The sequence below is a fragment of the Petaurus breviceps genome, unplaced genomic scaffold, assembly GCF_028583685.1.
Source record: "Petaurus breviceps papuanus isolate PSGF00001 unplaced genomic scaffold, PetGlider_PUasm1.0 181, whole genome shotgun sequence".
NCBI lineage: Eukaryota > Metazoa > Chordata > Mammalia > Diprotodontia > Petauridae > Petaurus > Petaurus breviceps.
The window spans coordinates 14,275,385-14,291,122 of NW_027185784.1; positions in this window are offsets into that span (position 1 = coordinate 14,275,385).

Genomic DNA, 15,738 nt, shown 5'->3' on the forward strand with positions numbered 1-15,738 from the left:
CTTTCTTTCTTTCTTTCTTTCTTTCTTTCTTTCTTTCTTTCTTTCTTCCTTTCTTCCTTCCTTCCTTTCTTCTTTCCTTTCTTTGTCTTTCTTTCTTCTTGACAAATGACAAGTATATCATCCCTATGTTACAGATGAGTAAACTGAGGCTTTGGGAAATTAAATGACATTGTTGTAAAGGATGTGAATCAAAAGTGACTGAAATGGAATTCAAATGCTGACTTGCTGACTGCAAGTCCAACATTTCCAACTCAAAGTGGTTAAGTGGTTAGTTTGCTAGACTGAGTGAAATCTTGTAGTTAAGAGGCTTGGGTAGCTTGAAAGTAGCCTGGGGACTCTGATCTGCTTAACACTTTGATTTTAAAATAAGTTTTATTGATACTTCTTGATATATTATATCACAGTTATTTCTGGAATGCCTATGTGCCCCCCCCCCCAACTCACCCTTCCCTGTCTACCCCTATTGAATCTTTTTTTAATAACAGAAAAAAAATAGCCAAAAAAAAAAAAAACCCAAACATTGGACACAGTGTCTACAACTTACAATGTTTACTGTATTCTATCCTAGTGGGGCCCCCCTCCTCTTCACCCACAACTTCTCTGCCAAAAGGAGAGAGGTATGCTTCATTCGTTATCTTCACTCAGGAATCATTGATGACTTTTTCAGTTACTCAAATTCCAGCTTTTTAGTAATCTTTTCATTTACATTATCCTTGCAACAATTGAATATATTATTTAAAAAATTCTGCTTATTTCACTCTTCATTACTTGATACAAATTTTCTCATCAAGCCTTCCTATTTTAGAGTTTTTTCCCAGGGCCAGCAGTATCAGAGCCTTTGCCTAGGCCAGCCCTTGCAAAGCCTGGGGGTCAGGATAATCCCCCCCTCCAACTCCCTCCCTCCCTGGCTGTCCTTATCATCCAGGGGAGGAAAGGCAGGAGAGAGCTGTTGGCCATGTACCTGGAACCATAGCCCCTCGCTTACATTCCTCACATAAGTGAAATAACACAATAGCCCTTTCAGTTTTCTTATTAATTGATTCTGTTCTCTGCTCTAGGAGAAACAGACTCGTCAGCTGCAGCTCCTCCTCCTCCTTCTTCTCAATGTTTATGGCCCTTGGCTTAGGCTACAAGCCTCTGGCTGACAGGATGATAAAGGGAGCAGACCCCGCTCTCTGGCTTCTGGGCCAGGGCCTGGGGGCTGCCTTGTGTGAGGGACTCTTGCTGTTTAGAGAAGCTTCAAGTGAAATAACCAACCCTCCCCAGCTCCTGGTACGGCTCTGGGGCCATGTCAGATTTTACAATTTGTGAGGAGCCTAGGAATTTGTAAGACCTCTTTCGTTTAAGTTCTCTGACTTTCTTGACATTTGTAAGATAGGAATCACTTTCTCTGCCTGGAAAGGAGGAAACTGAGGTCCAGAAAGAAGGGTCTGGCCTCTAACATTCTTTGGGGCTGTACTGGGAACCAAATTCTGACTAGAAGGCTCTGTCTAACTAGGCCAGGAATGGTGTGGTGGTGGTGGTGGTGGTGATGGTAGTGTGTGTTTGTGTGTGTGGGGATATAATATCAATGGGAAGGAAGGTAACAAACATTTATTAATCACCTACCATATGCTGGACACTGTGTCAAGTGTTTTACAAATATTATCTCATTTGGTCCTCACAACAACCCTGAGAGGTAGGGGCTATTATTATCCTCATTTTATAGTTGAGGAAACTGAGGTAGATAGCAGTTAAGCATGCCCAAGGTCACGAAGTTAGTAAGGATCTGAGGCTGGATTTTAACTCAGGCCTTCCTGACTCCAGGCCTAATACTCTAACTTCTAACCTAGTACCACCTAGCTTTCCCCTAGTATTTTTTCATTCCTTATGTGATTTCACTAAGAGGTAGGGGGGTGAAGTATAAAGTGTTATATTTGGGGTCAGAAGATCTGGGTTCAAATTCCAACTCTCCTCCTTACTACCTGTATCATATTGGACAAGTCATTTTACTTCTCTAGGGCTGTTTGTTTCCTCATCTGTAGATGACTCCCAAAGCCTCTCCAGTTCTCAATCTATCATTCTATATCATAGGTACCAAAGATCAGGTATAACATAGCAGATAGAACTTTGACCTTGGAGTCAGGAAGGCCTGTGTTCAAATCCTGCCTCAGACAATTATTAGCTATGGAACCCTCAGCAAATTTCCTCATCTGTAAAATGGGGATAATAATATCACCTACCTCCCAGGACTCTTATGCAGATTAGATAAGATATTGTATGCAGAGTGCTTTCCAAACCTTAAAGCCATTATTACTCCCACCAGTTCTACTTTTGCAGAACTGCCTATTCCACTTAAATTAAAATATATGAGTAACAGTATTTGGTCACAGAGATCTGGGTGGCCTCACTCCTCTATCAGCACCTGGGTCAGCGCCCACAACAGCCTTGAGGGAAATTTCACCATATATTTCCCATATACCACACCCTCTTCTCTCTTCTAAGACACCTGCACTAATTGCAATAGCCTGCCAGTTTGTTTCCAAGCCTCAAGTGTCTCCCCACTCTAGTCCATCCTCTTCAAAGATGCCAAAGTTATTTTCTTAAGCCATGTCACATCCCAACTCAATAAACTTCAGTGGCTCCCCATGACCTCCAGGATTAACTATAAAACTCTGGATTTTAAAAACTTTCACAACCTGACCCCTTCCTGGTCAGGGTGTGACCAGGTCTGGTCTTCTTATACTTTACTCCCCTCTATAAAGAAAACCCCAAATAGAGTCACAAAGAGTTAGCTGTGATTGAAATGACTGAACAACAACAGACACACTCTATGACCCAGCAGCACTGGGATCCTTGCTGTTCCTTGCACATGATGGTCCATCTCCAGACTCTTGTGTCTTTGCTCTGGCTCATCTTTCATGCCTGGAATACTCTTCCCACTCACATGGGCCTTCTGGCCTCACTGGCTTTTTCCAAGACTGATCTCAAATCTTTCTGCAAGAAGCCTTTTTCCTGGTTCCTCCCCCACAGCCCAACTCGTGCCTTTCTTCTGAGATTAGCTCCCATTTACCACTACAGATCTTGTACTTATATACTGTTGTCTACATCTATTAATCAACATTTCTTAAGTACCTACTATGTTCCAGGATCTATGCTAAGTACTGGCGATGCAAAAAGAGGCAAAAGATGGCCCCCGCCTTCAAGGAGCTTTCAATAACAAAATACAGTCAAATATATACAAAATAAGTTATATACAGGATAAGTAGGAAATAAATGAACAGTGGGAAGGCACTGGAATTGAGAGATATTAGGGAAGGCTTTCTGTAGAAGGGGGAGATTTTAGTAGGCACTTGAAGGAAGACAGGAAGTCCATAGTCAGAACAGAGGAGGAAGAAGGGGGAATGGGAGCAACCAGAGAGACGTGTTGTTTCCCCTATTAGAATGTGAGCTCTTTGAGGTCAGGTACCATGTGCTTGCCTTCTTTGTATCACAGCCTAAGCATATGGCCTGGCACACAGTAAGCATAAGATACCTACAGATTCTTCCTATTTAAATGTATAATATAGTATATGATGAAAAAGGGAAAATATTGCCAAATGTCAAGATACCATCACCCCTTTGCTAGGTTGTCAGAACCTTATGAAGGAAGGCTTCAGGGCTATGAGATAGAGGAAGCCAGGTGATTTAATGGAAAGTCAGGAGACTTGGATCTCAGCCACTTACTAGCTTTGTGACTCTGGCCAAGCATTTCCACCCCCTGGATTTCAGGCATCAATTGTGTCTTATGCAACTTTGTATTGCATCAAGTCCTGGCACAGGATAGCCCCTCAGTCAATACTGTTAAATTAATGTATTTTGGCCGTGGCTTCCTCTCTCTCATACTTTCTCTGACCTCTACACCTGCGCCCCACCAGTACAGTTCCATCTGTCTTGTTCTGTTAGCATAATCCATCTCCTGACTTCAGATATTTTCTTTTTCTTTTCTTTTAATTTTAATAGCATTTTATTTTTTCCAATTACATGTAAAGACAATTTTTCACATTCCTTTTTTCAGGCAGTTGGGGTTAAGTGACTTGCCCAGGATTACATGACTATTTAAGTGTCTGAGACTGGATTTGAACTCAGGTCTTCCTGACTCCAGGATGAGTGCTCTATCCACTGTGCCACCTAGCTGCCCCTCAACATTTGTTTTTTTTTTAGTTAAAAAAAGTTTTATAAGCTTTTATTCAACATTCATTTAAAAAAATTCTGAGTTCCACATTTTCTCCCTCCTTTTCCTATTTCCCTAAGATGGTAAGCAATTTGATAGAGGTTATATATGTGAAGTCATGTGAAACATTTCCATATTAGTCATACTGTGAAAGAAGATACAGACCAAAAGAAAAAATACAAAAAAATGAAGGGAAAATAGTATGCTTTGATCTGCATTCAGACCCCATCAATTCTTTCTCTGGACGTGGATAGCATTTTCCATCATCGGTCCTTTGGAATTGTCTGGGATCATTGTATTACTGAGAAGAGCTAAGTCATTCAAAGTTGATCATCACACAATGTTGTTGATACTGTGTACAGTGTTCTCAGCTTTAGGCATTTTCACTGGCTGTCCTCCATGCCTGGAATACTATCCCTCTTCATCTTGGCCTCTTGACTTCCCTGGCTTCCTTCAAGTCTCAGCTAAAGCCCTAACTTTGCAAAGAATCCTTTCCTGGATCCTCCTTAATCTTAGTGCCTTCCCTCTGAGATTATCTCCAGTTTATCCTGTATATATCATTTGCACATAGTTGGCTGTATGTTTTGTTCCCTATTAGGCTGAGGAGGGACTGGCTTTTTTCCCACTTTTCTTTATATCTTCAGCACTTAGGACAGTGCCTAGCACATAGTAAATGCATAATAAATGGTTATTGATTTGACTGGAAGGCAAAGGGGAGAATTGAGATCCTTCCCTAAAAGGACAGAATTGTTTTTTTTTTTTTTTAAGATCTGGAATTTCAGAGAACAGCTAGTCTAACCCTTTCATTTTACAGATGGTAAAACTGAGGCCTGTAGAAATAAAGTAAAATTGCCCAATGCACATAACAAATTAGCTGGAACTAGAACCCAAGCCCAGGGTTCCTTTCCACTGTACTATATCACTTTTTCATACACTGCCTGCCATTTCTCACTTCCCTGTAATGGCTGCCCTCTTTCTCTTTATATTTCAACAGTACCAGGGCCAACCCTAGGCCAAATTGGAAATGAGGGAGGTGTATTCTTTGTCAAGCTCTTGCATCCTTTTTTGAGCCTCTCTACCCCATTTTCAGGGTCTTCCTCCCAGGGGTCAGGGTCCTCAAGTTATTCCCTGACTGCCCAGTACCCAAGCATGGTACCCTATGTTCTAAGCCTTTCCTTACTTTCTCCCTGCTATCAAAATGGATCTGTCCAAAGTCCCATTTCCCTCATTCTCTTCGGAGACTTGACAAGTGCTAGGTTGAAATTAGTGTAAAAGGGATTTAATCAGATTATAAGCAGTCAGCCCAAACTGAGTTCTGGGCTATTCTAAGACATGTGACTTCTTCCTGGGATCTTAAATTTTCAACTAGTCCTTCCCCTTCTCTCGTTTCATCTTTCAAGGAGATAGCAAAGCACTCTCTGGCCTGTTGTCTTGAGGGCACTCCAGACTCCTTTACTATATGATGGGCAAGAATAAAAGCTGTTTGCTCCAATCCTCAAAAGGATTTGTGATCTCACTGATATGCCTCGCTCACCCAGTGGAATTCTTGTTAAAGTCTTATAAATTTACCACAGGGGCCTTCCTTGATCTCTTTTGATTTTGAGAGAACGCTAATAGAGCACATAGGTAGGTTGTGCATAATATTGACATAGGGCTTTAAAGTTTCTGAAGTGGATAGATTATTTACATGTTATATCCCCTTCCACCACCCAATTAGAATGTATAATTCTTGAGGGGAAATGTTGTTTTTGCTTTTCTCTGTATTCCCAGGGCTTAATTAATGCAGTGCCTGACATACAGTAGGCACTTAATAAATACTTATTGATTATTATTATCCTCATTTTACAGCTGAGGAAACTGAGACTGTGAAAACTTAAGTGACTTGCCCCAGGAATGTCTAGATAAAAAGTTTCTGATGCAAGATTCAAACTCAGGTATTCCATACTCTAAGTACAGTACTCTAACCCTATGCCACACTGTCTTTCAGTTATCCCTCACTGTTGAGACTGGATCAGCCTGTATTGTTCACACATTTCTTTGATGACTCTTTCCTCAATTTCTGTTTATTGCTTCCTCATTGGCAATAGACAGAAACCTGCTTATTCCACCAAGAGCAGTTCTTTAGAGAGTGCAACATTCTGAGACTTTTAGAAGATTTGCCTTAAAAAGGGGGACCAATTCCTTTTTTAAAGACTAGGTCTCCATATTTTGCACAGACAAACATAAAGTAGTCCCAGGACCACTCAAGGGTCTGACTGATCAGTATGGAAGCTTTGACCAACTCCATTTCTGACCTGCAGCCGTTCACCCCAACTTGCTCAGTCCTCCTTAGCCTTGTCCACCCTCAACTCCAAGGGCTTACCATATTAATGCTAAACAGTTCAAACACTTGATCAGCTTAACTCTCAGCAGCTCAGAACTTCCAGCTCAAGAGATCTGACAGTCTTGGACTACTGGCAGTAGGGATTGCAATTGTGTTTCACCCTGCCTGACATGACCGGTTTCTTTTTTTTTTTTTAAGCTCTTTATTGGGATTTACTGGAAGTGAAAGCCATTACCTAATAATCACAATACACAGAATAGATTCAGGGCTCATCTTGGTCAGGCTTCAGAAGTATATTAGAGATTCACAGAATTACAGAATGTCAGAGTTAGAAAGAACTTCCAGTTCATCTATTCCAGTCTGGATCTGGACAGGAACCCTCTCTCCAATTCAAAGCCTCTGGTTGAAGAATTCTAATAATGGGGACATCACTATTACTTGAGACAATCCATTCTATCTTGAGACAGTTCTAATTATTGGGAAAATTTTCCTTACAGTCAGCTACAATCTGCCTCTCTATGACTTGCATCTATGTTTCTTGGTCTTGTATGTTCAAGAAGAATGAATCCCATCCTTCTAGATGGCAAACCTTCAAATATTTCAAGATAGCCACCTTGTCCCCCTGACTAAGATTTCTTTAAACCTCCAGCATTCCTGCTTATTTATGGCAGGTCTCCACTCTTCTTACTTTTTTGGAGGGGGGAAGGCAGCGCAATTGGGGTTAAGTGACTTGCCCAGGGTCACACGGCTAGTTCTGTGTTAAGCGTCTGAGGCTGAATTGGAACTCAGGTCCTCCTGATTCCAGCGCCAGCGCTCTATTCACTGCATCACCTAGCCGCCCTTCTGCTCTTCTTGCTGTTCAGCCTTTCTACAATGGCTTTGCCTACAGTATGGTACACAGATAGGAAGACAACTCTCTAAATGTCTCCTGACCAGAGCAAAATAAAGCAGGACTGACCTGTTACTTCCCTTATATAAACCACAAGATGTTTCTTTTAGCCTAAGATGGCTTGGTTCTGGAATTCTCTGATCAGTAAGTAATTGCATTCCACTGAGAAATAGTGACTGATTGTAAATTTTGAAGTAATAGGGACAGAGGAGCCAATAGCTTTTATTCTTGTCTGTCATTGTATTTGTCATAAAGTAGCTTTTGATGCCTTCAAGACAATAGGCCTGAGGGTGTCACTTGCTATCACTACCTAAAGGATAGTACAAGAGAGAAGATGAAAAGTCCTTGTGGCTTTGGGTAGAAGGGTAGTTTTTTTTTTCTTTTTAATTGGAAATAAGATGTCAAATCTGGAAATTTGGGAGAAAATTAAAATACATAAATATTTATTTTCTTAGTTTGTTTTTTTTTAATAAGCCTCTCAGGCATAGTAGAAGTATGACCTTGAGGTTAGGATCCCTTGATTCAGATCCCAGATCTGACCTTTTTAATCAACTAACCAATAAGCATTTATTAGGCACCTACTATGTACCAGATGTCTGCTACAAACTCTGGATACAAAGACAAAAGTGAACCAGTCTCTGACCTCAAGGAGGTCATAATTATAATATGTACATAAATAAGTGTATACATAATACATTGAAAATGAATGCAAAATGATTTTGGGAGGGAGAGCATTGGATGGAAGGAGAGGAGTTATCAGGAAGCCTTGGGTTTATGTAGAAGTTGACCCTTAAGCATAATCTTGAAGAAAACCAGAAGTTCCAAGAATTAAAGGTGAGGAATGAGTGCATTCCAGGCATAGGTGACAACCAGTACAAGAACATGGAGAAAGAGAATGGAAAGTGATGTATGAGGAAAATTAACTATGAACACAGGCAAATCCCTCACCCTTTTTAAGCCTCAGTTTCCTCATCAGCAAAATTAGGACAATAATATTGGTACAATACTATTGGTACACTCTAGGCTTCATAAATGTGAATTGCTTTTAATTTGTGCTTCTAAATTCACTTTGTTAGCTTAGAAACATGGGAATGTTTCCTGTATCTCCTTGTCCATAAAAGGATTGTGTTCAGTAGGCACATTTTAAATTATAGTTGATTTAGGTAATAATTACAAATGGAGTAATTGAATTTCATTTCCATATTTTTCATTTTTTTTTTTTTTTGCTGCAAATGGAGCTTCAAGCTGTTGACCTTTAGGGAATTCTGGCAACACTTAATTTGTGATGATTTGTGAGCAAGAGAAAAACACTCTCCATTCTCCTCCCCCCCAAACAACTTGAAATGAAAAAAAAACCCCAACAAACCATGGCTGTTATTATAAAACACAAGAATTAGAAAGTTGTTAGCAGTCACACAGCTGTACTAGGGATTACCTTTGTTTACTGCTCATGTATCACATGGGGATAGTGGCTGCTGGTAGGGGACTGACACAGGCGATACCTTGACACCCCCTACAACCTTAAGATCTGTGATCTGATTGTATTTTCTGTGTTTAGTGCACTCTTCAGTGTCAAACAGATAAAGTGCTTATTATTAGATAAAGTTGAGAATTAAAAGGAGGAATGTCCAAATTAATAGCACATAAAGGCCATAAGAAATTTTCTCTAAACTATGAACTTTAGAGAATCTTTGGCCTTATTTTCAGTCCTCTTCCTCCAGAGCTTTTTGGGCCAGTAGCATAATAAACTCCTTGTTCCCCAAATTTAGAGGAACAACCAGGGACTACTTCCAGGGCCCTTTGCATTTTCAGTCTTTTGAGACATATTTAAGAGGGCAGTGATATAACAACAACAACAGCAACAACTAGTATTTTAAGATTGGCAAAGCAAAAAAAATTTGTAAAAAATTACAAATATTATTTCATTTGATCCTCAGAACAACCCTGCCAGGTAGGCACTAATATTGTCCCAATTTTTTTAGATGAGGAAACTGAGGCAAAACAGAGGTCAACTGATTTGCCCAGGGTCTCACAGCTAGTAAGTATGTTAGGCTGAATTTGAATTCAGGTCTTCCTGATTCCAGGTCCAGTGCTCTCTTCACTGGGAAATCTTACTCTCAAGTAACCCACAGTAAGACTAAAAGTCAGTAAGAAAAGGAGCCTATAAACAAAGAAGCGACTGAATCCTTCACTTCTGCACAAAAATCAGTGCCTTATGCTGACATTAGTGAGTTATGCTATACCACTTGACTTCAATGAATACTGATAATACCTTTCTTCTATTTAAAATAGTTTATAATTTTTACCTTTTCAATTAACAAGCATTTAAGAAAAAACAATCTGTCCTTCCCACTACTCTTTGCTTTCCCATTGAGCAAATTAAAAGAAAAAACAACTTGAAAAATGGAAACCTTCAATATGTAGCTACATAGTTAACCAAAACAAATTCGCATATAAGTTATATCTAGAAATTTATGTCTCTTTCCACATTTCAAATTTATCACCTTTTTGTCAGGAGGTAAGTAGAATGTTTCATCTTCATTTTTCAAAATATGAAAATGTTTATACTTTTTCAAATTACACATAAAAGCAATTTTAAGTTTCAAATTCTCTCCTTTTCTCCTCTCTTCCTAAGACAGCAAGCAATTAAATATAGATTATATATATGCATTCATGCAAAACATATTTCCATATTAACCATGTTGCAAAAGAAAACACAGGATGCCCTCTCCGAAAAAAAACCCAAACAATACAAAACCCCAAACCAAGGAAAAATAAAATTAAAAAAAGGTATATTTTGATCTACATTCAGACTCCATCAATTCTTTCTCTGGAGGTGGAAAGTATTTTTCATTGTAAGTCTTTTGGAATTGTCTTGGATCATTGATAGGCTAAGTCATTCACTGTTGATGATCATAGCAATATTGCTGTTACTGTGTATACTGTTCTCCTGGTTCTGTTCACTTCACTTTGCATCAGTTCAAGTAAGTCTTTTCAGGTTTTTCTGAAAGCATTCTGCTTATCTTCATTCTTATGGACTCCTAGTTTATCGAGTTGTTGAGAGTTCTAAAGCCTTTCAAAGTTATTTTCCTTTGTTATCCTTGTCTATATCATTCTTCTAGACTCACTTCCCTCAGCATCAATTTATAGAGGTTTTCCTACTTTCCTTCAATATTTTCCTTTCTATTATATTCATATGTCACAATTTGATTAACCATTCCCCAATAGGAGAACACCACCTTAGTTTCCAATTTTTGGCTACCATGAAAAGAACTGCTATAAATACTTATGTATATTTGTATCTTTTTCGTCTTTCTTTGATTTCTTTCAGAGTATTGGTCAAGTAGTGGTATAGCTGGGTCCAAAGGTATATACAGTTTGGTAACTTTCTGGACATAGTTCCAAATTGCTTTCCAGAATGGCTGGACCAATTCACAGCTTCACCAAGAGTAGACTAGTAGATGGATGTATATTTTCCCTCAACTCCATCAGCATTTGTCAGTTTCTTCTTTTATCTTCTCTGCCAGTCTGATAGGTGTGAGGTAGAACCTCAAAGTTACTTTAATTTGCATTTCTTTAATTATTGGTGATTTCGAGTATTTTTTCATATGATTGACAACATGAATTTCTTGGAAAACTGTTATATTGGGAAATGGATCTTAGTCTTTTTTTTTCTGCTTTTTTTTGGAGGGCAGTTGGGGTTAAGTGACTTGCCCAAGGTCACATGGCTATTTTTTGTGTTACGTGTCTGAAGCCGGATCTGAACCCAGGTCCTTCTAACTCCAGGGCTGGTGCTCTATTCACTGCACCACCTAGCCGCCCCATTCACTGCGCCACCTAGCTGCCCCGGCTCCTAGTCTTATAAATTTGAATCAGTTCCTTATATATTTTGGATATGAGACCTTATTCAGAGACATTGGTTACATAGGATTTTTTTTACTCCCAATTACCTGCTACCTTTTAGTTTTTACCATGTTATATTTGTACAAAAACTTTTAAATTTTATATAATCAAAATTTCCCATTTTTTGGTGATCTTCCCTATCATTTGTTTAATCATGAACTTTTCCTCTATTCATAGATGCAAAAGGCAATTTCATCCTTGTTCCTCATTAGAGGAACCTTGTTCCTCATATAGAGGAACGCTTTATATCTAGATCATGTATTCATTTGAAGTTCATCTTTGTGTATGGTGCCCTTACTGAATAGTTTTGAGAACTCATAATAATGCCTGACATTTATATATTGCTTTACATACGTTAACTCCTCAAGGCAACTTTGTATGGCAGGGTACCACAAGTGTTACCAATTTCATTCTACAGTTAGGGAAACTGAGGCTTACTTAAACTATTTGTGTCAGAATCAGTTCTATCCCAGGTGTCTTCTGACTCCAAGTCCCACACATTTTTTTACCATAATACCACATTGCCTCTCAAATATTTTATGGGAAAATAATGGTTGTATATCAAAATAAGAGCATTTTACTATAACCATCCAATCCATCAGTATAAAAATATTTTAAAGTATGCAATTTGTTCGGGAGAAAAAAAAATTAGAAAAAAGGTCTTAAGTAACCCCCCTCCTCACAGCCTGTTTTTTTCCTTTGAAAAGTCTGATATCTAGCCCTTTTCTCCCCTTCCTTGTCCCCTTCCCCTTCCCTCTCCCTCTCCCTCTTCCTTTCCTCCTTCCCCTCCCTCCTCCCCCATTCCCATCCTTTCTCCTTCTTCCCTTCCCTGGCCTAGATGATGCCATCGTGGAGAGGGTGGAGGAGGCCACAGAGCCTGTTGAGGCGGACATCACAGGACTGTGCCTCACCTGATGGGTGAGCTGACAGCCACCAATGAAGATTATAGGCTTCTGGAAAACATGAACAAACTGACTAGGGTGAGGCATCTAGAAATGAAAGATATTGCAGTAAACATAAGTAGAAACCTAAAGGACTTAAACCAGAAATATGCCGCCTTTCAGCCTTATCTGGATCAGAACACTTTAATCGAGGACCAAGCAGCAGCTCTTGATCAGGCAGCTTACAAGTTGGATGCATATTCAAAGAAACTAGAAGCAAAGTACAAGAAGTTAGAGAGGAAAGGAAAGAATTCTTTAGCACAAAGACTTTAACTACAAGAATGGTTTATAAGAAATATGTGGGATGGAACTTAGCACTAGGATTCAGTTACTAAAAGGAAGTGGTGCTGCTGACCCAAGGAGAATCCCAGCCCCCACCTCTGGCTCATGTGGAACTCTGGCCACCCCTGTGTTCTCCTCAACCCGTCCCCCTTGGAACCTCATCTTAGCGTGTGCTTCCTTGCGTGCCCTGGACCAAGGCTCAGAAATCAGGATCAACCCCATTTAGAGCAGACACAAATGAGAGGCTCTCAGCTCCGTCTCCTCCAGTGCCCCCCACCAGCCTCATAACTTGTTCTTTAACTTAAATAATAAATGCCAACGTACGACCCTCAAAAAAAGGGCTGATATCTATATGGACCAATCAACAAGCATTTGTTGGTAACAACAATGGCAACAATAACAATAATTAGCATTTATATAGAGATTTAAGGTTTTCAAAGAACTTTACATATATTATCTCATTTTATTCTCACAGGCACTAAGCTAAGATCTGGGGTAAAAACTGAAACCAGCCTCTGCCCTCAAGCAACTTACATTCTACCTGAGAGTCATATTTGAGTCACATATACATATAAACATTTATAAATATACACGTGTATATGTGTATACATGTATGCCCACTAGACAGTATATGCATATATACTGCATATATCTATGCACACATACATATTTGTGTATATGCATACACATTATGTACAAAACAAATGCGAGGTAATTTTGGGGGGAAGGTCCTTGAGTAGGGGGAAGTTTTCTACAGGAGGTGGCACTTAACCTGAGTTTTGAAGGCACCAGTCTCCCGTGCATGACTCTTTTAGGAATCTGTGTTCTCCTTGATTCATCTTGTTTCTCTGCTTCATGCTGGTTTGACTTTCCCAAGGGTCCCAATATCTCAGTTCTCAGTAGTGAATTCCAGCCTTTCTTCTTCTGTCCTCAAATATTGAACACTAGCCTTGGGTGTGTGACAGGGAGGATGTCAGGGGATTCCATCTCACAAAACCCTAGAATGAATGGCATCTCAGGCCTAAATTCTCCTTAAATTTCTGCTAACTTATCCCTTCTTATCCTTTAACTCCTAAACCAGTTCCCCAGTTACCTCCTTTCTCCTTCACACTTTGCCTCCAGGTGGGAGACCTGAGTGCTTTCATCTATTGTTCAGCTGAAGTCAGATGGCTTCCCCAGGTCCAGGGCCTAAAGTCATTAGCAATTAACTAGACAAGCAAAGTCATTCAGCTTAGGTGCACAAAAGTCAACTTTCTGTTTAAACAATTTGGTATTCTACTAAGAGCTTTTCTTCCTAATACATCTGCCCTCCCCCAATTCACTGGACCCTTTAAGAAAAAGCTTAAGAAGGGATTTCATAGATAGTAATGATTAGGGGAAATGCACAGGTGTGTGTGTGTGTGTGTGTGTGTGTGTGTGTGTGTGAGATGGCCATATCAAGGACTTTGGTGGTGGAGCAGGGGAGGCGGGTATCCTTGTGTAAAAGGAAGAAAGGAATTTTATGGGTATTGATACTGTTCCTATACAGAGTCAGTGTGGAAAGAGAACTTACTGCACGTGGTTAGGAGAGACTGGAGTTTGAACCCTATCTACCCCAAAGCTCCTACTTGTTTGATCCTGGTCAAGTCACTTAACTTTTCTGAGATTCAGCAGTAAAATGAGGATGATTATAACTACAATACCCACCCCTCACAGGATTGTTGTGAGGTTCTAATGAAGCCTGCTCTTAACATCATTGTTGTATGGGGCACCAAGATAAGTGGGCCATTGGCCAGTTCACATCAGCCAAACTACCAATGAGTACTTGTTAAATGAATGTATGATTGTCAGTGCTTCCCCCTTGAAGTTACCTTCAAGGTGCATAGCATATGTGCCATATACATATATATGTATGTATGTGTATATGTGTGCATGTGTATATATACATATAAACATGCATACATATATATGCATATATACATATAAATATACACACACATATATGTTATCTCCTTCTTTAGAAGGTAAAATCTTTGTGGGAAAAGATTATCTTTGCCTTTCTTTGTATCACCAATACTTAGCAAAGAGCCTGGCATATAGTAAGTGCTTAATTAATGTTCGTTGACTTGACTTGGAAAATGGAGTTGAGTTGTTTAATAAGAGGGAGGGATAACAGATGGGACAGATTCAGTGTTGCCTAGGTATCCTCAGAATTCCAAAAAGACCTAAAAGAAGGTTCTAATACCTTGGAGAGCTCTCCTACTATGAGAATATTGAGGAGGATAAGAATCACATGAATTTAGAGATGGAAGGTCATGTAGTTGACAATTTCAACAAGTGGTTATACAGCTTATGCTTGAAGAATTCCATTAGTGGGGAACTTACTACCTTGACAAGGCAGCCACACTCTCCTTTTGGACAGTTCTAATGGGAAGTTTTACCTGACATTGAACCTAAATTTTGCTCCTTTTGGTTTCTATCCATTATTCTTCATTCTGCACTCTGGGACCAAGCAGAACAAATCTAAATTCTCTCACGTGGAAGAGAAGCTATGAATGGGTTAAAATATTAAAATATTTGCCAAGAAAGTGAGATAGTGAAAAGAATAGAGTCTTAAGATCTTGGGTCAAATCTTGACTATGCCTCTTACTACTTACATTGGGTAAATCACTTAACTTGTCTTTACCTCAGTTTCCTCACCTGTAAAAGAAGTGCTCTAAATCTATGATCCTATAAATCCCACTTCAAAGAGATCACAGAGCCATTCAAGTATTAATTGATTAGTCTATATAAGTGCTCTGATTAAGTGTGCAAGGACTAAGTCATCCACCCCACAGTGCTTATCTTACATATAGGAACTACTCAATAAATAATTTTTAAATGAGAGAATAAATAAGCAATCCTCAGGAGAGAATGTGTTCTAGGAAAGGTAGAATTAAATGAACATTTATAAAACTCTCTATGTGCAAAGCAGAGTGGTAGCTATTGGGAATAGGATAGAGATAAAAGTTGGGACCTATGATTTCATTAGTATAGAGTTCTTCCAGGAAAAGATACTTCCTCTACAATGAAGGTTGGTGCCTTATCTGCAACTTGTAATCTTGGACAGTTGTCTAGAGATAGGTATCACTTGCCTCTACAACCATCATATATCAAAGGTAGGACTTGAACACAGGTCTCTCCTGCTTTGAGATGCACTTACTATTCTCTGCACCATAATCAGACAGAT